The 13184-nt window shown below is 42.3% G+C and overlaps 1 long non-coding RNA gene across 1 annotated transcript in view; it reads left to right on the forward strand.

The window, feature by feature from the left end:
- The window catches only part of LOC129525677 (uncharacterized), a 34378-nt gene that overhangs the window by 12368 nt on the left and 8826 nt on the right, over window positions 1-13184 (forward strand). The window contains exon 2 of the long non-coding RNA XR_008670104.2: window positions 8862-8939. This is a non-coding gene — a long non-coding RNA (uncharacterized lncRNA). The remainder of the gene's footprint in view (window positions 1-8861; window positions 8940-13184) is intronic.

Consider the following 13184-nt stretch of genomic DNA (forward strand, 5'->3'; position numbering starts at 1 on the left):
AAAAAAACCTGGCTCATGTATCCCAAACTCATATGAGCCTGATCTGTATGAGAAAATCAGTTTAATCATTTATAATGAGAAATGTAGCAGCCAAGAGCCAAGATATTTATGTTGGCCAGTTTGTGAGTTCCCTTCCCATGAAGAAAGCCCAACGATGAGAAGGTTGTTGCTGTGTGAGCTTATGTTATTCACATAAGGAAGAGGTCTAAGAGATATTTATTTACAAATTGATCAGCCTAAAATTTCCTGACTCCCTTTTCAATGTCTACTCCTCTAAAGGCCCGGCTTCCAGCCACCTAGTCTGCAAAACTTGTCTGACCCCTGAGCTCTTAGGAAAAATTAATCATTAATCCTGCCAGGCTACCATAACTTTTGTACCTCTATTATAGCACCTATTACATTGTGTTCCAGTAGTTATTGATGTACCTGTCACCTGTCTCCCCTGCTATATCAGTAATTAGGGCAGAGACTCTCATCCACTTTTGTTTCTCTAATATCTAGTACATAATAGGTGCTTGGGACAGGGTTGCTAAATGAATGACTGAATGAATGAATGACTGAATGAATAAATGAATGAAATTATATCTCTATCTACCCTAAGGGCCTTTTTTTTTTCCTTTTCTTTCTTTCTTTCTTTTTTTTTTTTTTTTCTGAGGCAAGGTCCCATTCCCGTCACCCAGGCTGGAGTGCAATGGCACAATCACAGCTCACTGCAGCTTCAACCTCCCAATGTAGCCTCAACCTCCCAAGTCTCAGGTGATCCTCCCACCTCAGCCTCATGAGTAGCTGAGAATACAGGCATGTGACACCATGCCCAGCTAATTTTTGTATTTTTAGTAGAGACATGGGTTTGCCTTGCTGCCCAGGCTAGTATCGAACTCGTGGGCTCAAGCGATCCATGCACCTCAGCCTCCCAAAGGGCTGGGATTACAGGCATGAGCCACCGTGCCCGGCCCCTAAAGGCCTTTTATAAATCAGGTTTCATTAAATGGATGTAGATAGGTATTAAGAGTAATTGGTGGGGGGATGGGATGGGGCAGGAGGGAAAGAGAGAAAGAGAATCCTGTCCCCTAACCGTGACAGACCTGCCTTAGCATTATACTATGGGGAACCCATAAAAGTCAGTTGTAGGCAATACCCAATGCTTCACGTTTTCACCCAGAATTATCTGCTTGTCTGCTTCATCTCTATTATTCCCTAGCCTTATCTTAGGCCCTGGCTTACATATGCCTTGAACTGCCTCCTTATTTTAGTGAACAATTTGATCTCCTCTTCAAGCATATTGATTTGGGTTCTCCCAACTCACCTTTTCCCCATCCTCTCTACTGTCTTCTGCTAATCCTCAGGGTGCTTTAGAGCCCTAGTTTGTAAAGCACCAACAGCATCAGCCTCTTCCATGAACTTTTTAGAAATGTACAACTGGCCAGGTGCAGTGGCTCATGCCTGTAATCCCAGCACTTTGGGAGGCCAAGGCAGTGGATCACTTGAGGCCAGGAGTTTGAGACTAGCCTGGCCAACATGGTGAAACCCCGTATCTACTAAAAAAATACAAAAATTAGTCGAGTGTGGCGGCACGTGCCTGTAGTTCCAGCTGCTCGGAGGCTGGGGCAGGAGAAGAATTGCTTGAATCCGGGAGGCAGAGTTTGCAGTAAGTTGAGATGACCACTGCACTCCAGCCTGAGTGACAGAGCGAGACTCTGTCTCAAAATAAATAAATAAATATATAAAAAGGCCGGGCACGGTGGCTCATGCCTGTAATCGCAGCACTTTGGGAGGCTGAGGTGGGTGGATCACTTGAAGTCAGGAGTTCAAAGCCAGCCTGGCCAACATAGTGAAACTCCATCTCTGCTAACAATACAAAAAAAAAAAAAATTAGCTGGGCGTGGTGGCACACACCTGTAGTCCCAGCTACTTAGGAGGCTGAGGCAGGAGAATTACTTGAACCTGGGAGGTGGAGGTTGTGGTGAGCCGAGATCACGCCACTGCACTCCAGCCTGGGCAACGCAGCGAGACTCTGTCTCAAAAAAAAAAAAAAGAAAAAATAAAAAAAGAAAGAAAGAAAAAAGAAATGTACAATGAACTAAGGGTAGGTCCCAAAACTACTGAGTCAGAATCTGCATTCTCACAAGACCCCTAAGTGTTCTGTCTGCACAGTAAAGTGGAAGGAGCTCTGCTTTATCTTTAATGATGACCACTGCTCCTGGTTCATGATTTTCTTCTCAACCTTGTCTCCTGTTGTTCTCAAGACGTCAACATCCATTGTATTAGTTATCTATGACTACATATCAAGTCACTCCACCTTAGCAGCTTAAAACAACAAACATATATTGTCTCACAGTTTCTGTGAGTCAGGAATCTGGGCAACACTTATCTGGGTCCTCTGGCTCGGGGTCTCTCACAAGACTGCAGTTGAGTGTTGACTGAGGCAGCCGTCATCTAAGGCTCTGCTGGGGAGGATCTGCTTCCAAGCTCACTCATGTGGCTGTTGGCAGACTCAAGTCCTCATGGGTTGTTGGACTGAGGACTCATTTCCACCCTGGCTGTTGGCCAGAGACCTCCCTCAGTTCCTTGCCTGGTTGGTCTCTCCACTGGGCAGCTCACGACATGGCAGCTGGCATCATTCAAGCAAACAAAAGCAAAAGCAAAAGAAAGCAAATAAGGTGAAAGCCAGAGTATTTTTGTAACCTAATCTCAGAAGCGAGAGCCCACCATTTTTGCCACATTTTATCTGTTAGAAGTGAGTTGGCTGGGCACAGTGGCTCACGCCTGTAATCTCAACACTTTGGGAGGCTGAGGCGGGCAAATCACGAGGTCAGGAGTTTGAGAGCAGCCTAGCCAACATGGTGAAACCCCATCTCAACTAAAGATACAAAAAATTAGCCAGGCCTGGTGGTGGGCACCTGTAATCCCAGCTACTCAGGAGGCTGAGATAGGAAAATCATTTGAACTCAGGAGGCAGAAGTTGCAGTGAGCTGCACGCCACTGCACTCCAGCCTGGGCGACAGTGTGAGACTCCATCTCAAAAAAAAAAAAAAAAAAAAAGAAGTGTCACTAGACCTATACTCAATGGGGTAGGGGATTATACAAGGGTGAGACTAACAGGAAGTGGGGGTCACTAGGGGCTCTCTTAGAGGTTGCCTACCAAATCCATGTTCATTTTCATGCAGGAACTTGGCTGACTAGTTTCTACTTCAGTTACACACTTGCACGGCCATACCTGGGACCTCAACACCACTTGGAATTTTATATTCTCGAAACTATCACCCTCTGTGCTTGTTATATTGACCACAACTTATCACTCTCTCTACTTGTCCCACCTCTTCACTCCTATTGGACCATCCTTCAGAGCAAACATGACTATGTACCCTTTTCAGCCTTTCTTGTTATAGCTTGTTAATGCCATTCCTGTCTTACTCAAAGCTCCACACAGAGAGCTTCCTGTGGCTGGCTAGTTATGTATGGGTATACTAAAGAACTAGAGGCGTGCACACTCCACACTCACCTGTTTGATTTGTGGGGTTGTCACTTTCCCTTCCTTCACGTTAGGGAAAATCCAGCATTCTTGGGCTTTTTTCCTACTCCCAGGTTGATGGGCATGCCTGAAGAAAATCATGCCATCATGTAGGTGCGGTTCACTATCCATGTACACCACCTTCACCGCGGCACCACCTCTCCAGGAATGCATCCCTACGGAATTTATCCAGCGGCATTTCCAGAGCTTTCTCACTTGCCTCAAGTCCCCAAACCCACCTTTACTATTCTGGGTCCAGTCTTAGTTTTCCTCTTGTGGAAGGCCATTCCCAGCTTTGCTAGCTCTACTTTAAGAATGTCCTCATCTCTTCACTCATTATGGTTTGTCCCTCTGGTCTCAGAGGAAGAGGTGCTGATCATCCTCTCTGGATCTGAATGCTCCGCGTGTCCTTATGTCCTATCTTATCCCACTTCCTCTTTGACTTTGTTCCATCAGTTCCTCTCCTCTCCCTGCTGCCTCTTTCCTTCAACTTGCAAATATGCCCACAGTAAAAACAATCTCCACTAGTAACTTTTTTTTTTTTTTTAGAGACAGAGTCTTGCTCTGTCACCCAGGCTGGAGTGCAGTGGCGCGATCTCGGCTCACTCTAAGCTCCGCCTCCCGGGTTCACGCCTTCTCCTGCCTCAGCCTCCCGAGTAGCTGGGATTACAGGCGCCCGCCACCTCGCCCGGCTAATTTTTTGTATTTTTAGTAGAGACGGGGTTTCACCGTGTTAGCCAGGATGGTCTCAATCTCCTGACCTCGTGATCCGCCTGCCTCGGCCTCCCAAAGTGCTGGGATTACAGGCGTGAGCCACCGCGCCCGGCCCACAGTTCCTTTTTATAAAAATAATTATGATAATAATTACCTTGTTTTTCTCTTTGTTTTGTTTTCTATGTACTTGTCTCAGTTGATCATTTCCTCTCCCAGAGTCGTAAAATTTCTCTGTATATTCTATGGTTAATACATCAGCTAATCTGTCGGTTTCACAGTTCGGGTTTATTTTCCCCCATCTTTTAAAAACAGGCTTTTTGAGGCCTCCATTGTCCTATTCCTATCTGTGACTGGCTGCTCTTTAGGCCCGCTGCACTGCAGGCTACCTGGGACTTCCGGTCATTCCCTTCTCCTCTCTCCTGCATAAGATTCTTTTGCTTGGATTCCATGTATGCCCCTTTCTTGGTTTCTTCCATTGTTTTGATGGAACACTTTCTCCAACAGCAACCTTAGAAGGGGTGCTTAGAAGGGACGCCGTGGCTCACACCTGTAATCCCAGCACTTTGGGAGGCAAAGCGGGCAGATCATTTGAGGTCAAGTGTTTGAGACTAGCCTGGCCAACATGATGAAACCCTGTCTCTACTAAAAATACAAAAAATTAGCCAGCCGTGGTGGCGGAAGCCTGTAATCCCAACTACTTAGAGGCTGAGACAGGAGAATTGCTTGAACCCAGGAGGGGGAGGTTGCAGTGAGCAGAGACCGTGCCACTGCACTCCAGCCTGTGTGACAGGGTAAGACTCTGTGTCAAAAAGAAAAGAAAAATTGGGGGTGCCCGGAAGTAAATTTTTTGAGACCTTGAGAGACTGCATATCTGAAATGTCTTTAGTTTACCCTTACACGTGATTTGTGATTTGTATAGAATTCAACATTGGAAATCCATTTTGATGACAATTTTGAAGTCATTGTTTTATCATTGTCTAGGATCTAGTATTGCCGTGAGAAGTTTAATGCCATTCTGTTTCTCCTTCCCGCATGGTCTTTTTTGTTTCTCTATATTACCTTAGGATTTCTGGCAATTAATTCTTGTAAATTGTCTTTAATTATTTGACTATTGCTCTCAATTTTTCTCTATTAGTTTGAAATTTTGATCAGTTGGATGCCAAATTTCCTGTGTTGAGATTCTAATCTTATTATCCTTTCCTTCCTCTTTTCTACTGTCTTAGTAGACATATTTTCCAATCCTATTAAATTTTGTATCTGCTATTACATTCTTAATACTTACAAATGTTTTTAATTCTCTGAATGTTCCTTTTTAGGAGTATCTTATTATTGTTTAAGGAGTACTTACTAAAGTAAAGATGCAATACTTTATCTTATCTTTCTAAGAATATTAGTTATAATTGTAATTTATAAGCTTTCTTCTTCTATTCCATCTACTCTTTCTATTCCTTATAAGTTTTTTGTTGTTGTTGTTGTTGTTGTTTTGATGTAGTCTCGCTCTGTTGCCATTCTGGAGTGCAGTGGCACGGTCTTGGCTCACTGCAACCTCTGCCTCCCAGGTTCAAACGATTCTCCTGCCTCAGCCTCCTGAGTAGCTGGGACTACAGGTGCATGCCACCACACTCAGCTAATTTGTGTGTGTGTGTGTGTGTGTTTTTAGTAGAGACGGGGTTTCACTATGTTGGCCAGGCTGGTCTCGAACTCCTGACCTCGTGATCTGCCTGCCTCAGCCTCCCAAAGTCCTGGGATTATAGGCGTGAACCACCGCGCCTGGCCATAAGTTCATTTTTTAAAGTTTTGGGGGTTTTTTCTATATTTTGTATTGGAATCTTTCTTCTATATGTCTTCTAATATCTGGTGATCCTTGGTGGTCTCTTGATTTAAGAATGAGGTAATAAAAAGTCCATTGGAACCTCTGTGCATGGCAGGTTGATTAGGCAGGGCTCTCTTCCTCGTTCCCAAAATGCTTTTCTCTTGGGAAGCCAGCAGCTCCAATAACAAATATTTTAATCTCCTCCCTGAAGATGGTGTACTGTAAGTCTGTTAGCTAGTGTCTAGAGCCAATGGTATAAAAAGGCTGGAGACCTCATTGTTCAATATGTAGACTGTCACTGAATGCCCAATAGTTGCAGGGTCCAGAGTTGTTCTGGTTCAATCTCTCCAGATAGAAGCATTTATTTTTTCTACAAGAATGGGTCTATCTATCAGTCAGGTTAATTAAAGAACACAGAAACCAATGTAGATTTTTTTTTTTAGCAGAGGAAGATTTAATTCAAGTAATTAGGAATTTCCAAATTTATTGGAAGGGCTTGAGAAGAAGGCTACACCAGTTCACGGTATACAACAGTGAACAAAACAGACCAAAAAACTCTTAGTTCATGGAGTTTACATTCTAGTGTAGAAAGAGAAGCAATAAACACAATAAAAAAGCAAAATTTGTTATATGTTAAATTTTACATACTTTATGATAAGTGCTATAGAGGGAAATAAAGCAGGGAAGCCGGATAGGGATTTCTGGGACCATTTAAAATAGAGTGGTGAAGGAAGGCCTCACTGAGAAGGTGACATTTGAGTAAAATCCTAAAGAAAGCAAGGAAGCAGGCCATAGAGATATTTGGTGGAAGGGCATCTTAGGTAAAGGGAACAACAGATGCAAGGGCCCTGAAGTGAGAGCATAAATTATGTATTTAAGAAACAGCAAGGAAGCTACTGTGGCTAAAGCTGAATGAGAAAAGTGAGGGTCATAAGAGATGAGATCTGAGCAGTAAGATGGGGAGTGTGTGTGTGTGTGTGTGTGTGTGTGTGTGTTTGCATGTGTGCAAAATGTAAGGCATTGTGGACCATTATAATGATTTTTTTTCTCTTGGTGAGGTGATATTTTTCCATTTGAGGAAAGGAAAATTTGGACAAAGGAATAACACAGTCTTACTTACTGTTTTAAAAGGCGCACTCTTGGGGACAAGAGCAGGAGTAAACTGAGTGGCTTTCAGAATAACCTGGACAAGAGATGATAGGGGCTTGGACTATGATAGTGATGGAGGTGGTAAAAAGTGATTAGAGATAATTAAAAGATAACCCATGAGTAATTATGACCCAACTAAGCTTGGGTAACATTCATTGGGTAGTTATTGATTAACTTTTGTTTTCCTACTCTAGAGGAACTTTCTCTAGTAATGCCTAGGAGCTGAGGCTGTGATGGAGAATGCAAAGGTGACCACCCAATTGATGGGGATTGGTATGGCTGTAACAGTAAGTGGGCAAAGATGATCATGGCTTGGGCCAAGGTGGTACTAGTAAAGGTGGTGAGAAGTTTCCAGACTCTGGATTTATTTTGAAAATAAAACCAAGATTTGTTGATAAATTGGGCATGGAATGCAAGCAAAAGTGAGAAATCAGTGTGACCGTAGTTTTTTGTCTCCTTTTTTTTGTTATTGTTGGAGTTTACATTAGTGATAATGACAAGACTTCAAGAAGGACAGATTTTGTGAGAAATATCAGAAGCTCATTTTGAACCTGCTGAGTTCGAGATGCCTTTGATACATCTAAATGTAGATGCCAAGTTGGCAACTGGATATATGAGCATAGAGCTCAGGAGAGTTTAAAGAAAATTTTACTAGTTAACATTGTTGAGGTAACTAATAAGCACCAAATCTCAGTGGATTACAGCAACAAACGTTCATTTCTTGCTCTTGCTACATATGGGCTACAGATTGATTACAGCTCTGCTGTAGGTTGTGGGCCAGCAAATAGGTCGGATTCAAGTGTCTTCTAATCTTGTGCCTAGGCTAAAAGAACAGCCCCTGTCTGTGCTATACTCATGGCAAAGGGCAGAAGCAAGAGAGGCCAAACTAATCCATTCAATCCAGTTTAAAGATTCTCCTTGCATATGGCGTACACCACGTATTTCCATTCTATTCCATTCCACCAGCCAAAAAAAGTCATAGCTCAGCCCTGCAATGCGGCAAAAAATGCATACTCTGCTCAGCAGAGGCATTTAAAGACAAATCCAAAGGGTGCAGATGTATAATAGTCATAGAAGGGAGAAAGCAAGTAGTTGTAAACCGTAATTTAATCTACCACAAAGTGAGTATAGATAGTGAAGAGAAGAAATCCAAAGCCTGAGATATTTCAATATTCAGAGGTCAGGGAAATAAGGAGAAACCAACAAAGGAGACTGAGAAGGAAGAGATAGTAAGGTAGGGAGAAACACTGGAAGTCAAGAAAAGAAAGTGTCTCCAGAAGAAAGGAGGGATCAGCTGTGTCCCATACTGCTAATAGGTCAAGCAAGATGTGGGCTGACATTGACCATTACATTTAGCAATGTGGAAATATTGAGTGATAGTGACGACAGAGTTAATGGCATGGTGGGGGATGCTATGGTTTGAATGTCTGTCCCCTCCCACACAATTTGAAGTTTAATTGCTATTGTGACAGTATTAAACGGTGGGATATTTAACAGGTAATTAGGTTATGAGCACTCTACCCTCATGAATGGATTAATGCCATTATCTCAGAAATAGAGTTGTTATCGTTGGAGTAGAATCCTTGTAAAAGGATGACTTCAGCTCTGTTTTGTCTCTCTCACCCTCTCTTTGCCCTTCCGCCATGGGATGCTGTCCACCTTGGGATGATGCAGCAAGAAGGCCCTGGCAAGATGCACTTTTCAGTCTTGGACTTCCCAGCCTCCAGAAGTGTGAGCCAATAAATCTCTGAGGTATTCTGTTATAGTAGCACAAAATGGACTAAGATGGGGAAGAAAAGCTGATCAGCGTGGATTCAAGAGAGACTGGGAGTGGAGAAGTTAGAAATAGTAGGTATAGGCAGGCTACTCTTTAAAGGAATTTTGCTAAAAGGAGAAGGTAGAAAATGGAGTAACTGAAGGGAAAAGTAAGGTGAATAGTAAGGTTTATTTCCTTTTCTTAAGACAATAGAAATAACATCATGGTTTTGTGCTGATGGGAAAGATCCAATAGAGAGAAAAAACTTGATGATGCCAGAGATAAAGGAGAAAATTGCTGTAACGGGGTCCCTAAATCAACTAGAGAGAGTGAGATCTAGCACATAATAGAGAACTGGCCTTCATTAGGAGCATAGACAGTTCATTCACAGTAATATGTGAGAAGGCAGAGCACGTGAACACAAATGCAGGTAGGTGAGGAGATGTGACAGTGAGAACACATGAAAATTCCTTTCTGATTGCCATTATTTTTCAATAGAAATAAGATACAACTCATCAGTTGAGAGTGAGGATGAGAGTGAGGGGAGAAGTTTTCAGAGGCTTGAAAGTTAGGAGAAATTCTGAATAGTCTAGAAGAATGAGAGTCTGGACTAAGAAACAATAATGATTGGTAGGTAGCATTAAGCACTCAAGTGAGGTTAGTGGTGGTTATGTGTTTTTCCCTCCAACCACATTTAGCTGCAGAGGTGCAGTGCAGATTTAAATGGAGAACTGGATCCTAGTAACAAGCAGGCAGAAAGTTAGATTTAACCAGGATTTGCAAAGTTAAAAAAAAATCAATAAAAAGTAAGAGGGACAAGACAAGGGTGTTTAGGATGCCTGCAAGGTTATAATGATTGATCACAGAATTTAGGTTGAATAATAATGAAAATTGGCACATGACACAGGTTAGGGACAATAAATGGTTGAGGAATTAATATATTATAGGTACAGATATATTTGAAAAACGGTTGGAGTCAAAGAATAAGCTTTAAAAACAGAAGATCTTGCCTATAATTCCAGCCACTTGAGAGGCTGAGGTGGGAGGATCACTTGAGGCCAGAAGTTCAAGACCAGACTGGGAAAACTATCAAGACCCCATCTCTAAAAAATAAAAAATAAGGCCAGGCATGGTAGCCCACGCCTGCAATCCCAGCACTTTGGGAGGCTGATGCGGGCAGATCACTTGAGGTCAGGAGTTCAAGACCAGCCTGACCGACATCGTGAAACCCCATCTCTACTAAAAATGCAAAAAATTAGCCCAGCATGGTGGTGGGCGCATATAATCCCAGCTACTTAAGAGGCTGAGGCAGGAGAATCGCCTGAACCTGGGAGGTGGAAGTTGCAGTGAGCCAAGATTGCACCACTGCACTCCAGCCTGAGCTACAAAGTGAGACTCCGTCTTTAAAAAAATAAAAAAAAAAAAACAAAAAAACTTAGGGGAGTGTAGTGGCATGCACCTGTAGTCCCAGCTACTTAGGAAGCTGAGGCGGGATGATCGCTATAGCCCAGGAGTTTGAGGCTGCAATGAACCATGATCATGCCATAGCACTCCAGCCTGAGCAAACAGAGAGACCCTGTCCCTCAAAAAAAAAAAAAAGGTCAGAAAATGTGATGCTTAATAATGACATTATGGAGAAGTTGCAGTTATTTATTGGTAGTGACAAGATCTAAAGCAGCACTATCCAGTAGAACTTCAGTGGAAGAAATAATATTTAAATATTTAAATTTAATAAATTTAAAATTTATATATATATATATATATATATTTTTTTTTTTTTGAGACGGAGTTTTGCTCTTGTTGCCCAGGCTGGAGTGTAGTGGCATGATCTCGGCTCACTGCAACCTCCGCCTCCCAGGTTCAAGCGATTCTCCTGCCTCAGCCTCCCGTGTAGCTGGGGTTACAGGCGTGTGCTACCATGCCTGGCTAATTTTGTATTTTGAGTAGAGATGGGGTTTCACCGTGTTGGTCAGGCTGGTCTCCAACTCCTGACCTCAGGTGATCCGCCCACCTCGGCCTCCCAAAGTGCTGGAATTACAGGCGTGAGCCACCGCGCCCGGCATAAATTTAAAATTTAAAAGCAACATGAGAAACGTGAACATCATATTGGACGCGTTTCACTCCAATTTGTAGGTTTCTAGGTTATAAGCCATGTGAGAGAAAGTTTTGTTTCATTTCTGAGTCCTTAGCACCTCACACATAGTAGATTTCTGTAAACTTTTATTATTTTTAATTTTTATTGATACATCATAGGTGTACATATTTTGGGATAACCTGTGATAACATAATACATTCATATAATTTGTAAAGTTCAAACCAGTATAACTGGGATAGCCATCACCTTATATATTTTTCTTTTCTTTATGTTTGAAACATTCAGTCCAATTATCATATTGGACAGTGCAGGTCTAGAGGTATAACTATGCTAGTGAGTTGCCAAGATAGAAGACAATATCAAGAAGAGGAGGCCAAAGAACTTAGAAGCTAGGTTACTGGAAGGTCCATATAAGTCGATATTAAAATCACCAGGAATTATGACAAAAGTAATATTGAAGTAACAGTGAACCACCAGCTAAAATCTTCAAGGAAAGATGAGTGTCTCCAGATGGGAGAATGAGTGTATAACAAGGAGCAGAAGTGAGTGGTATAGTCCAATTACATGTTAATCAAAACAGAAGTTTCAGGAAGGAAAGAGGGAAAAAGATTTAGAACCATCAATGCACGGAGCACACCTACACCTTGTCTAGGTCCAGTGTGGCAAAATGCTTTGAAAGTATCTTCTTTCATTGCAAAGTTAAGTTTGTGGATTGCCTTATCACTTACTTATGGTGTCACTTGTCAAATAAAGGATTTAATGCTTAAATTTGACAATCCTTCCTTACTTTAGGGTCATAAATACATTCTCTTGTTTTCTTTTAAAAGTGTTACAGGTTTGCTTTTTACATTTAATGTTTTGTTTCGGTTTTTGTTTGTTTGTTTTATTTTTTGCGACAGTATCTTGCTCTGTCACCCAGGCTGGAATGCAGTGTCACGGCTCACTGCAAGCTCTGCCTCCCGGGTTCAAACGATTCTCCTGCCTCAGCCTCCTAAGTAGCTGGAATTACAGGCATGCACCACCCCTCCCAGCTAATTTGTGTGTGTGTGTGTGTGTGTGTATTTTCAGTAGACATGGGTTTCGCCATGTTGGCCAGGCTGGTCTCGAATTCCTGACCTCAGATGATCTGCCCAGCTTGGCCTCCCAAAGTGCTGAGATTACAGGCGTGAGCCACCGTGCCCCGCCTATTCAGTTCTTACTGTGTCTTTGTCCTTCCTCCTCCAGTCCACAGCTCTGTATAATGCTATAGCCTCAGCAAGAGAAGTGGAATCAGCTTTGTTTTTTAGCTGCCTATCATAAGTGGATTTGGAAGAGATTGGGTATCTCAAAGTGTCATTCATCTTGACCAGAAGTCTTCTGATAGTTTTATAATTTCATTCTTTAACCATTCAAATCTTTCACTGACCTGGAGTTAATTTTGATGTAATTTTGATATAAGAATCTAACTCTTTTCCTCCAAATATTTAACCAGTTGTCCCCACATCATTTATCAAATTACTTATTGAATTGCTAATTTTTGTGACTGCCACTTTTTAAGTGGCCCTCAGATCTGTCTTCTTGTTCTTTATAGTCCCATTGTTACTAACCCAGTTGAGGTCACTGTTATTCTGCCAGCTTTCACCTAGGTTGCTGCCCTGGCCTCCTAACTCTTGGTCTTCAATCCCTTATATACAGTACAGCCAGAATGACCTTGTGTAACACAAAACTGGTCATGCTACTCCCTGCATACAGCGTTCCAATGACCTTCCCATTTCCTTAAGATGTTTGGTGAGGTTTACCATTATATCAGCTTATTTATATCTTTATCTCTTCCCATTCATCTTCCTCATCCTCAACTCTACTCTGGCAGCCCTAGGGCTTAGCCTGTTGATCACGTCATGCCCTCCTTCCTTTCCAGATACATGTTGTTCTTTGCTTCTGTCCTCACCCACTGTATCTTGGATGACTAACTGATCCATCCTGTAGGTTTCACTAAGGTGTTACAACCTCCAAAAAAAAAAGCCTTTTGTGATCTTCCTTGAGCCCCAGAATAGGGGCTTCTCTAGATGATGCTATACTCTCCTTTACTTCCCCCACCATAGCACTAATTATGCAGAATAGCCATTTCTTATTTGCTTTCCTACTTACTTCTCTCCTAGGTTATAAG

The sequence above is a fragment of the Gorilla gorilla genome, chromosome 10 (genome assembly GCF_029281585.2).
Source record: "Gorilla gorilla gorilla isolate KB3781 chromosome 10, NHGRI_mGorGor1-v2.1_pri, whole genome shotgun sequence".
Taxonomy (NCBI): Eukaryota; Metazoa; Chordata; class Mammalia; order Primates; family Hominidae; genus Gorilla; species Gorilla gorilla.